Raw genomic sequence first — 12,354 nt, forward strand, 5'->3', positions numbered from 1 at the left:
GGAATAACAACTTTTAGACCTTTGAAAATGATACCATCTTCCATCAGCATATCATCTCTGTATGGAAAGTAAGGTTGCACTTCTGGCGGTACACTGGATTGCTTTGACAGCCATCCTACATTGATGTAGTGGTTGAGCTTCTGCAAAACTAGATCAGTCTTTGTATGATCTCTTAGCTCATTAAATCTCATGGTAGAAAAATTAAGCACTTCCATGACATCAAAGTCAAAACTCTCTGCATCAAGCTGTTCCATAGTATGTATGGGAGATCTGGATAAGGTATCAGCCAGATAAAGAAGTTAAGCTTTTGTATAGACCATTTTGAAATTGTACTTTTGTAATTTGAGTATCATTCTTTGTAATCTTGTTGGAGTGGAATACATAGGCTTCTTTAAAATAGTGACTAGAGGCTGATGGTCAGTTTCTATCTGGATTGCTCGGCCATAAATATAATCATGGAACTTCAAACGTGAACACAACTGCCACAAGTTCCTTTTCAATTTGAGCATGCTGCATCTCAGTTTGGGTAAGAGTTTTAGATGCATAGGCAACAGATCTGCCCTCTTGAAGAGTAACTGCTGTCAGGCTTTTACCTTGTCTGGAGCTGGCATCTCAAGAATGGCTGCTTGCTTGTAACGATCTGGTCGTAAACCTGTACTGATAAATAAATGACCTACATAAGTAACTTCTGTTAGTCTGAATTTGCACTTCAGAGGATTGAGCTTTAAATTCACTTCATGTGCTCTGTCCAGAACTTTGCTGAGGTTTCTGTCATGCTCTGCTTCACCATTACCTCCAACAAGTAAATCATCAACTATTATTGCACACAGGTAGCCTGAAAAAATCTGCTTCATTGCACGCTGAAAGACTTCACTGGCAGAATTTATTCCAAAAGGCATCGTAAGGAATCTGTATCCACTAAATGGGGTACTGAATGTAGTCAGTAGTGAATATTTGCAATCAAGCATTACTTGCCAAAACAAACTTTTTGCATCTAAGACAGAAAAAACAGTGGCATTTGACATAAGGGTTGCAGTCTCCTCGACTGTACGCATAGGATGATGAGGTCTTCTCAATGCCTTGTTCAAGTCTCGTGGGTCAGTGCATATTCTGATTTCATTTGAATTTTTCTTATGAGCAGCTACCATTGATGATACCCACTCAGTTGATTCTGTGACTGGACAAATCACACCTTGTCGCACCATTTTGTCTAACTGGACCTTGACTTTGTCCTGCATAGCTATTTGAAATCTTCTTGATGGTCTGTCCACTTGACTGACCTCTGGGTCTAACTTCATGGAAGTCTGCCTAGCGTGTAGTCGAACACATCAGCATAGTCTGAGAAAATAGCATCACTAAAACTGGAACTGGGACATGTGCTTACATGATATACTTCTTTGGTAAAGGAAAGGAGTTTCATTTTCAAACTGTCTCTGAGACCTAATAATGACTGCACAGGTCTTCAGACTATATAAAATAGCAAGCTATAACTGTTCCCAGCTGAATAGCATGAAAGCACTACTGACCCTTCGGTTTGAATCTGTTCAACTCCATGAGCAACAAGCTTTGCACAATTGCCCAAATGAAGTTACTCACCAGCACTCACTTTAGCAAATGTTTCTGCTGACATTACATTACACTTTGAACCAGTGTCTACTTTGAGCTCTGTGAATTTACCATTGATCAGGACACTACAAAATACTTTGTTCTTTGTCAACAAATGTACTGCATTAACCTTTTCACCAACCACTGATACACCACCACTCTTGATAACGGAATGATGCTTGCTTAATTTACAAAACTTTTGAAAATTATTCCATTTTATTACACTTGTAGCATAGCTGACCAAATGCTAAGCACTTCTCGCTTTTAGACACATGGCTGGCTCCACAATTACAACAGTTAAAGGGACATTCCCAGTGTCTAAAATTCGGGTCAAACAACAGCTAACAAAAGCAACAACTACTTTAGCTACGTCACTCACATTCCCACCCACAGTCTCATTTTTTTCCTGTATTTCTTCAATTCTAGTGTTCTTTGTGCTTCCAGTGTCAACTGGTATTTCTTTTTCCATTCCTGTCATGTTGGAATCAGATCTTTCTTCCAAAGTCACATGTGATAAGTTTATACTTTCTGTAGCAAGCACAACTAACAAGCATTCTAAAAAAGCAAGTGCTAATGTAACAAGCACTTGATAAGTATTTAAAACTGCAAACTGCTACTTACATTAACATTTTTTTAGAGTAACTGTTTTTCATTGTGTTTCCTTTACGTATCATCTTTTGAAGTCACTGTGTAATGACAGGTTTGAGTTGCAGCTTTGATATCCTTCAGAAACTCCAAGATATCACTAATCCTGTTTTGTAGTACCTTTCTAAATTTATAAGAACAATATTTATAACCTGCCCCAATTTTTGGTTCTTTGTCCCTCGTCATCTCAGGCTTTGTTCAAATTTGTTGCTCTAGCAGGTTGAGAGTCATGACATGGGGTTTCAGTAACATATTAAATTTTTGTTTTTTAGAATGATGGTTCACTGTGGTTCCTTTCTGTAGGAACCACAATGAACGATCATTCTAAAAAGCAAAGATTTAACATTAGAAGCAGCTGCATAATGTACTGTGGTATGGGGTTAAGTCTTATATTCTAAACAATGCCCACGCTAATAGCAATCATCTTATTATATTAACTGTCTATCGTAGCTCTGAACTGTCCAGATTTTCACAGAGCGTCCAGATTTTTGCCTCATATTTTTGTTGTGTTCCTCATAAAACTTGTGCTTTTCTGGCACCTCAGTGAGGATTCACCAAATAATGATAGCCATTTAAGTTTCAGACTTGATATCATTCAGGAAATGCATGTTAACACAAAGTGTGTTATTCTTGTGACTTTCTACGTTTATGCGAGCAGCGTGTAATGTATGTCCCTATTTTTGAGCATTAACCCCTTTATTATTACAGGCTTTGTCCAGATTTCTTGTGCAAACAGGTTCAATGGTAAGCCGCCAATATTTTCTAAGAGCAATTTTTGACATCTTCCCCTTTTCCAAATGATCATTCATAGGTTCATAGGTAGGTACTAGGCTATCGGCCCTGGGGCCTATACAAGCCCAACCAAAAAGGTACCCTGGCTTTTGCCACCCAAGAAAATTATTTTCCTGTGCCACTGTCGAACAGCCACAGAGGTGATCCCTGGGGTAAATTTCCTATTTCCCATCCAATCATCAAGATTTTTCTTGAAGAGTGCTAATGAGGAGCTTTGTTTGATATAGAAGTTTATTCTAGAGTATGGGAAGTCTCTGAGACAGGAATCTATCTCTCTGGCATGTTCTGTTTATTGTGGTGACAAGGTTTTGGTCCCTAGAGCGTGTAGCTCAGAGGGAATGGGATTTCTTTAAGTGGAGCATGTCCAACAGCTCTGGGTTTGACATAGCTTTGTATGTCAGGCAGAGATCACCTCTGAGTAGGTGATATGCGACAGAGTAAAGCTGGAGTTTTTTGAGACGGTTCATGAGGGCATCTGTTTGAGGCCAGTAATCCTCTTTGTGAGGTATTTCTGTGGCCTTTCCAGTTGTTGTAGATGTCTTGTGAGGTACATACCAAAAGGGGCATTGTACTCTATAATGGGTCTAATGAGTGATGTGTAGAGGGGAACAATGACCTCTTTTGTTATGGATGAGAAACCTTTTGTGATGAGGTGTGCCATGTAAAAGGATTTCCTGACTACTGTGGCGATGTGATTATCAAAGGAAAGACTACACTCCACCTGTGTCCCAAGGTCTCTTATTACACTTTCGGTGTTAAGTATACCACCGCCTATGTTGTAGTTCATGGGGACAGAGTTTTTACCAAAGGGGATGACAATGCACGTTTTGGCATTGAGCTTGAGGCCATGGCTTTGACATCAGGCATCTGTCTCAGTGAGGCCCTTTTGTAGGATGTCCACATCGTTAGGAGTTTCGATTATGGCTCCTAGTTTAAAGTCATCTGCAAACTTCGTTAACCAAAGACCTTCTCTGTTAGCCTGTACTTCAGAGAAGTAGATACCAAACAGGAGGGGACCCAGGACTGAACCTTGTGGTACTTCACTTGTCACTGGTCGGACTGAAGTCGGATTTGGAGTCTGCTACTTTCACAGTGTGGGTTCTGTCGGTGAGCCAGTTGGCAACCCATCTTGTGACATAGGGATTTATACCTAGTTTAGTGAGTTTATCTATAATTCCAGAGTGGGGGATGGTGTTGAAAGCCTTGGCAAGATCTCGATAGGCTGTGTGAACCACCTTACCCTTGTCTACGGCTTTGGTGACTGCTTCAAAGAAGTCTATCAGGTTTAGGAGACATGATCTGCCTTTTACAAACCCAAACTGGGTGGGGTCCAGACTTTGGAGATTACCAATGTCTTTGTTTATAAGTTCCATGATGATACATTCCATGGCCTTGCAGACTAGGCTCATCAGGCTAATGGGGCGGTAGTTCCCGGGGTCCGTGGTGGCTCCCCCCTGGTGGAGTGGGATAACTGTCACTGTGCACCATTCAGCAGGCACAAAGCCTGAGGTGAGGCAATGATTGAATATGGTACTTAGGTGGGGTGCCAGTTCATTCTGTAGTTCATGTAGAATGCAGCCTGGGATGTTGTCTGGTCCCATGGATGCTGTGTTTTTGGCTTTGGAGAGTGTGTTTTTTACCTGTGCAGCCATGATTAGAGGAACTTTGCATTCTTCTGGTATAGAGATGGGCTCTTTAGGGGGTGAGGGGGGTAAAGTTAGCACTGAACCTATCTGCCAGGATGTTGGCAATATCAGTTAGGTCTGTATATTTAGTGCCATTGTGCTGTAACTCAGAGCAGATCTGAGTGTTGCCATTGAGATTCTTGACATAGCTATAGAATGCTTTGGGGTTGTCTTTAGAATCAGTGGTGATTTTGTTTTCGTAACTAGCTTTGGAGGATTTTATCAGGGATTGCAGCTTCTTACTGAGGCTGACCAGGGAGCTCCTCCACTCATGGGATTTTACTCTCTTTTGCAACAGTTTCTTCCTTCTGTTGTACAGTTTGTTTATGGCAGGGGACCACCAGATTGGCTTCCTTTTTTTGGAGGATAGCTTCTTGGTTCTGTTTGGGATGGCACAATCTGTGCACTCATGTAAGTGCTTATAAAGTGTAATTGTGTAGGATTCAGTAATCGTAACTGTATTGTCCATCTGCATGGGTGTCATGACGTTCACCACTTCTGTCTTAAGAAGTATGAAGTTGGCTTTGGAGAAATGTTTTACCATGGTTTCCCTAATGGGGGGGTGAGGGCAGGATGTGGATATCTAGGGTAATTAGCTTATGGTCGGATTGGACCAATGAGGCGTTGACTTCAGGTGTGGAACACCGGTCACTTATGTTGGTAATTACTAGATCTAGGATATTGTTGCCCCTGGTGGGGGTGTGGATAAGTTGATCCAGGGCATTGGAGTTTATAAATTCCAGAAAGCGTTGAGCGAAGGAGTTGGTACATGAGTAGTTTTCCCAGTTAATGGTGGGGTAGTTGAAATCGCCCATTATTAGGGTGTTTGGTTGAACCCTAATATTTTCCAGTACATCAAGAAAAGAGGAGTGGGAATCCTGGGGTGTGGTGGGTGATCTGTAGCGAGCTACAATTTGGATTGCAGTTTTGCCCAGAGTTAGTTGCACTTGGATAACCTCGGCTGCATTATGCTGAGCAACTAGCCTGGAGGTGTGGATATCCTTAATGAATATGGACACACCTCTACCTTTGGTGTTCCGGTCCAGGTTACATGGCCGAAAAGCATGGTATGAGTTATATCCTGGTAGTGCAGGGGTGCTCTCTGGAGCCTTGAACCAGGTCTCAGTCACTGCATAGATATCGATGTTCTCCATTTTAAGGAGTGTCTCGAGTGAGTGCATTTTGAGATTTAGACTTCTAGCATTGAGTAGCATCACCCTCAGTTTTTGCTTGCCTGTTCCTGTTATGGTGGTGAATTTGTCATTTGAACCTTGCCTAAAAAGGCACTATAGGGGCAGCAAGAACCTTAGCCAGTATCCAGAATCTCAGGGATGACAGGTGCAGGCCATCTCTGGCAAAGCATCGTGGTCTGTCGACCATGTCATCTGAGGCAGACAGATACTGGATCCCTTTAGAATGGCACCAGAAGCTTAGCCAATTGTTGAAGTCAATCATTTTGTCCTTGTACTGCGGCATCATTCTGGGTGATGGCAGACTGCTACTCAGGGCTAGGGTCATACCTGCCTGGGCTACAAGATTGAAGAGCTCTTCCATGTCTCTTTTCATGTAGTCCATGGAGATATGTCTCAGGTCGTTCACACCAACATGGACAATGACAGAGTCATATTTGTACTTGTTGTGGAGTGACCTGAGTGCGTGGGTTATGTGGCGGATCCTGGCACCCGACAGGCAGCTGACAGTAACCTTCTCCTTGTTTAGCCTGGTGAGTGGGACATCAGTGTGCCTGACTATAGAGTCACCTATGACTAGTGTGTTGGGTACGTTGTTTTGCCTTATTGGCTGTGGCTGAGTGGCACATTGAGTCTGCGGGCTATATGTCATTTGTGTTGTGTTGGGGGGTGGAGGTTGCTTGCATTTCCGCTTTGGAGGTCTCTGTTGCTTGAGCAGATTATTATTGAGAGCCTCCGCGAATGTTTTTGTGTTTCTATGTGTGGATTTTGGTGGTGTAGATTTAGTGAGACTATGTGATGAGTGTGGTGTGGTGCAAGTGTTTACCTTCTCCTCTTGACTGTCAAGTTCAGTCGTGATTGGAGAGAGCTTTACCTCCAGTTTGGCTAGATAAGTGCATCTCTCACAGGTTGCAGTCTTGGGTGGTTGGAGGAGAGGGTTGTCTGTGTACATGAGGCAATTTCTACATTGCCCCAAGATGCCCAGATTCATCAGATAGACAGGAGAGAACACTGGGAGCTGACCCTTGGACATGCCTGAATAAAAAACTATTTTCCTCTAGATAAGTGAGGAAAGTGAGTACAAGAGCTGTTTTTCTCTAAGCAAGTGAGGAAAGCAAGTACCAAAACTGTTTTCCTCTAGGTAATGAGGAAGGTTGAGTGCTGTAGTAATTAGTAGGTTATTTAGTGCTTACAAGTTCTGAACAAGTGCTGATCACGAATAAGCAAATTCAAGTGCTAAAACTAAGAATCTGTATCTGGACTAAACTAGTTACAGGAAAGGGGGGAAACAAGTGCAAATGCGGGCTTTTAAATCAGAAAGTTGAGAGAGATGGAAAAACTGCCTAAATGGCCAATAACTACAATTTCTGGGCCAGAACCACTCCTTATGTGGTACATAGGTTTCTTAGTGCTTACCACTCCCATTGATAAGCTAGAAGGCTTCCCTCCAACACAGAAAGCTTGGGGGGGGCTCAAAAGCTTACATGCAGTCCTGGATACAGCAAATCTGAATCTGGACTACACTAGTTACAGGAAAGGTATTTTATATATATATATATATATATATATATATATATATATATATATATATATATATATATATATATAGAAAAGTAGCTAAAACAGCAGTCAAAACAATTCAAATGCAGTGCAAGCTAGCACACTTGAGTATGTAGCAATGTTAGACCAAACAGTTTAAAAAATGCAATTAAATTAAAAATTACTAAAAACAAGTGCAGAAGGAGTCTATTAGGTAGAATGAGGTAAAGAGATGGGACTGAGGGGGAGTGTCCCAGTTCAAATCTACAGTGGGGGCGGGCAACTGTAAAAGCCTCCAAATTTAAACAACACACGAATAGGGAGGGTGGGTATGGGAAAACCAACACCTTCAGCAGAGATCTGAAAAACTATACAGTGAAGCAAAAATAACAGTGCACAACTCTGAAGTCAGCCAGCAATGATATAAAATTAGTCAAGCAACAATTAACAGTTCACAAATCTGAAGTGCCAGAAAAATATACTCAACTTTGTATATCTCCAGATAGTTTGAAGAGCACTCTGTCAAGACACAGGAAGGCTCCAGCAATGATATTGCAGTTCCTTCCTGTAGGATCCCCAATGAACGATCATTCTAAAAAACAAAGTTTTAATGTGACAACAACGTGTTAAGCACTAATAAGTTCAACTCCATCAGCTTATAAATGCAAAACAACTGCTCCTTACATTAGAACTCTGCTTTTTGTACGATCTTTCATTGTGGTTCTTGCAGAAGGGAACTGCAATGAACAATCATTGTAGTAAACAGCTTCAGGTTAAAATAGTTTTCCTGAAACGGAGGATTTTTTCATATAGAGTTGGTTAGCATGTACAGAAAGCAACCCAAAACCCCATTATAAGTTCATAGCTTTATAGTTAGTCATTAGGCATGAGGTCCAGGAGACCATGTTTTTCTGTGAGTAATTGAATGGACTCTCCTTGATACAAAAAAGTAAGGAATGTAGCATGTACGGCAGTTGTAAAAGTGAATTATCAGCTAACTACTTGGAAAATGGTAAATACCTTTGTAAATGAATAGCTAATGGAATATATTTCAGTAAAAATCAGTTTAATTTATTTCTCCTCAGAATAATTTCTCCTCAATCTGTTTTGTTGGAAAAATACATAAGCAAGACAGGGGTCAGGCTTTAGAAAAGATTATAAATGAGCGTTAAGGTGGAAGCTACTCATTTAGGTATGCAGTGTGTGAATGATACATTTGTATTGGCAAACACACTTGTTATAGGAAATGGAAATAGAAATTGGACAAAAATGACAAATTCATCCAGGTATCAAGAGATGAATTTAACTCTGATTAATCAGCATGTCACATACACGAGGGGGTGGATCTTCAGATAAATGAAGATGTTTGCATATTTAAACAGAGACACAAGGATGGGTTCTATCTTAGGACCACTGCTATTCACAATCTTCACAAATGATCTCCATACCTCCACACAGCATGCATCTATCATTCAGTATGCAGATGACACTACCTTAATCTGTGCTGCACAAAACATTCCCACCCTCCTGCAAACAACTCAGCTAGCATTCTCTGATGTTGAAAACTACCTTACCAAAGCCCAACTTATCCTCAACTCAAAGAAAACTCAGCTTATGATTATAACCAGTTCTAACAAAAACACTGATAACAGTCAATTCACTATCTACTTTATTTTATTTTTATTTATTTATTTTACATTTGTTGACCGGGCTAGTCCAACTGGATCATTGTCCATTTTCAGTGGAGGCCCGGGGAGAAAAGCTCCACAGATTAAAGCATGTTTATAGAAATACATGTAAAAAAACATTTGTGATATAGGCAAAGAGCAATAATACAAGGAAATTAGTTCAGGTCAGGTGATGCTATTCTAATAACAAATAGATAATACTAACTATGTAATACAAATTATGTAATTAAAAACATGAAAATAAAAATAATAATGTTTTTTTTTTTTTTTTTTTTTTTTTTTTTTGTAACAGTAGAATACACTATATATAGAATAGACTACACAAATGCTACTCCAATCATTCCAGTGGCACAGGCTAAACTATTGGAAATAACCATAGACTCCCGCCTAAAATTTGATAGTCATCTCAACTTAACTATTAACAAAGTACATGCCAAACTGGGATCACTCTACCATATCAAACCACTTCTTGCCAACAACACAAGATCAGCCATTGCTCGCTCCCAACTTCTATCCACCCTACTGTATGCATCTCCCATTCTGACTAATCTCAACAAAACTGAACTAAGCAAAATGGAAGCCTGCTATAACATAATTGCCCACTTTGCTGCAAATTGCTCATATAGAACTCATCAATGCACTGCTTTGAGACAGCTCCTCTGGCTTGAACTACCCATCCTCCTAGGCTACAATCAGCTGTGCCTCTGTCATTCGATCTATAACCTCCCCAATAAATGTCCTGCCCTCAAAAACCTAGTACAACATCACTCAGCCAAAAGGCCTACTAGAAGTCACCAACCACTACAATAGCTTTGGATATGCACTATATAGCAGTTCAGTGGCTAAAAAATGGAACTCTGGCCCCACTAGCATTCAAAACACATTGTCCAAAGCCACATTTAAAGACCTCATCAAGCAACATCTCAAGCAAAGTTGGCAGTGCCACAATTGCTCCCCAGGCTAGTGAAAGCGGATAAGGTACACATACTAAACCTAGAGTACTTGACAATAGTTTTCAGTCTTACTCACAAACACTGACTAATCTACAATGTATGTACTGTACCTGTGTACTATGTATGTATTCTACCTATGTTCCAAATTTCAGCTGTACACCACAAATCTATTAATTACATTTATTTTTAAATTAATATTTTGTTGTTTGTTCTTGTCACTGTAACTGTTGATGTGCTGCATACTTCTGTAAAAACATGTCTTTTTGTAATTTGTGTGCATACTGATCATGTTGTATCTGTAATTTTTCTATGTGGAGCTTTTCTCCCCAGGCCTCTGCTGAAAAAGGACCTTTTCGACTCAGTCAGACACCCCCGGTTAACAAATGTAAAATAAAAATAAAATAAATAAAATAAAATATTGTACACTGCAGTAACACACAAAGATGCAACATGTAGACTAAGAAATGTACTTTGCTAGTAGACAGAAGTCAGCACAAAATAAAATATGAAATTAAAGGGATAGATAAGTGGGTCTACTAATATATTAAAACTTGCATCACTGTTATTTGTACAGAATTAGAAACAGCCAGATCATAAAATTCAGGGCACTTCATTAGCATTTCGAAATCAGCACTTTAGACTAGAAAATGAAGATGTGCTTTTTATAGAGCCACCAGCATGTCAGAAAGCCATTACAGTTGGCTAGTGTTTAGAAATGAAAACAAAATAAATAAATAAAGCATGAAAAAAGAGAAGACTGTTTATACTACTGTTTGAATCTTGCATTGTTCATATGCTTTCTACAGAGCTAGTGATAGCCATGCCATAACATCATTGCACTTAACTAACACTCAGAAATCAGTGCAAAATGAAATATGAAATCAAATGAGCTGAAAACTTTTATTATTTTAGCTTTGCATTATTCATATGCTTTCCTGCAAGGGAGTTGCAAGGCAGGTCTTTGCATTCTTGAAACGCTGCTTTTCTCTGAGGATAAAAGGTACAGGTGAAAATAATTAATGACTCAGAAAGCTGTTGTGAGTACAACTGCAATATGAGATGGAATTTGACTAAGACCTTTGAAATTTCCTGTAAGCGCCACTCCCCCAGCCCTCACAGCCAAAAGCTGGGACATGCCCAGAAGGGTGAACTGAAAATGTAAACAAAGACAGACTCAAAACAAAAAACTCTGGGACTGTCCCTGTAACAGTAAGAGTTGACTTAGGTTTTGTTGACTCACTCATATTGTACTGAGCATGCTCCTTTAAGTAAACTAGTCTTGGAACTTGCTAGAAAGCTCCAGGTTCTCCTAGCAAAACCTATAGGGGTTGCTGCTGCCATGTGCTTAGGCCTGTTTCTGCTTGCCATATTTAGCATGCTGTATTTGTTTGCGCTAGAGGTTGCTGAAACTATGTTCTTATCACTTGCAAGCATACTTGTGTGCCTTTCTGTGAGCTCATGGATTTGACAACTCTCTATGTCTTTACTTAACATTAAATCACTGTCACAAAGCAAAATCTTTCTCACTGCAGCACTATTAATACCACACACAACCCTGTCCTTTATTAACTCATCTTTCAAGTCACCAAATCTGCAAGTTTTAGCCTTGTTTCTCAAGTCAGTGACATCAGCTGCAAAAGTTTCACCTGGCTTTTGGTCTCTTGTATAAAATAAGTGCCTCTCTAATTTAAAATTTGTCTGGGGGTTGCACATTTCTCTAAATTTACATTTCAAGCACTCGGGGTCTTCTCTTGATTCAGCTGGTACCACAATATGACGGTTTGCCCCCTTTCCTGCATATATTTCTGGTGCATACAAAAATGAATGCTCTCTTTCAGTAGCTTCTGACCCAGCTAAGTTAAGCAAAATGAATGTTGTTGTATGTGTGCTTGTATGAAAATGTTATATTCCTGCTCAAATACTCTCCATTTTTTTTGCTATATTATGATCAAACACAAGTGGACTTGGTCTGCGAAATGCCTTTGCCATATCAACACACAGTAGTGAAGGTGCTTGAAATAATGTACGAACACACACACATAAATCTATGCCAGAATTTTATGCCAGTACTTGTAATTATGCTCAATAGCACAACAAATTCTTTGAAATAACTACTTTGCCAAATAAGTCTCCATAGCAGAGGAACACTCTGAAAACACTGTACTTTATGAAACCACTCCTTATCAATGTAAGAAATACTTCAAAATAACTGTACTTTGTGAATAAACTGTACACAGCGGAAGAAGCTCAGAGTAAG

The sequence above is a fragment of the Protopterus annectens genome, chromosome 2.part1 (assembly GCF_019279795.1).
Source record: "Protopterus annectens isolate FY-2018-M chromosome 2.part1, PAN1.0, whole genome shotgun sequence".
NCBI lineage: Eukaryota > Metazoa > Chordata > Ceratodontiformes > Protopteridae > Protopterus > Protopterus annectens.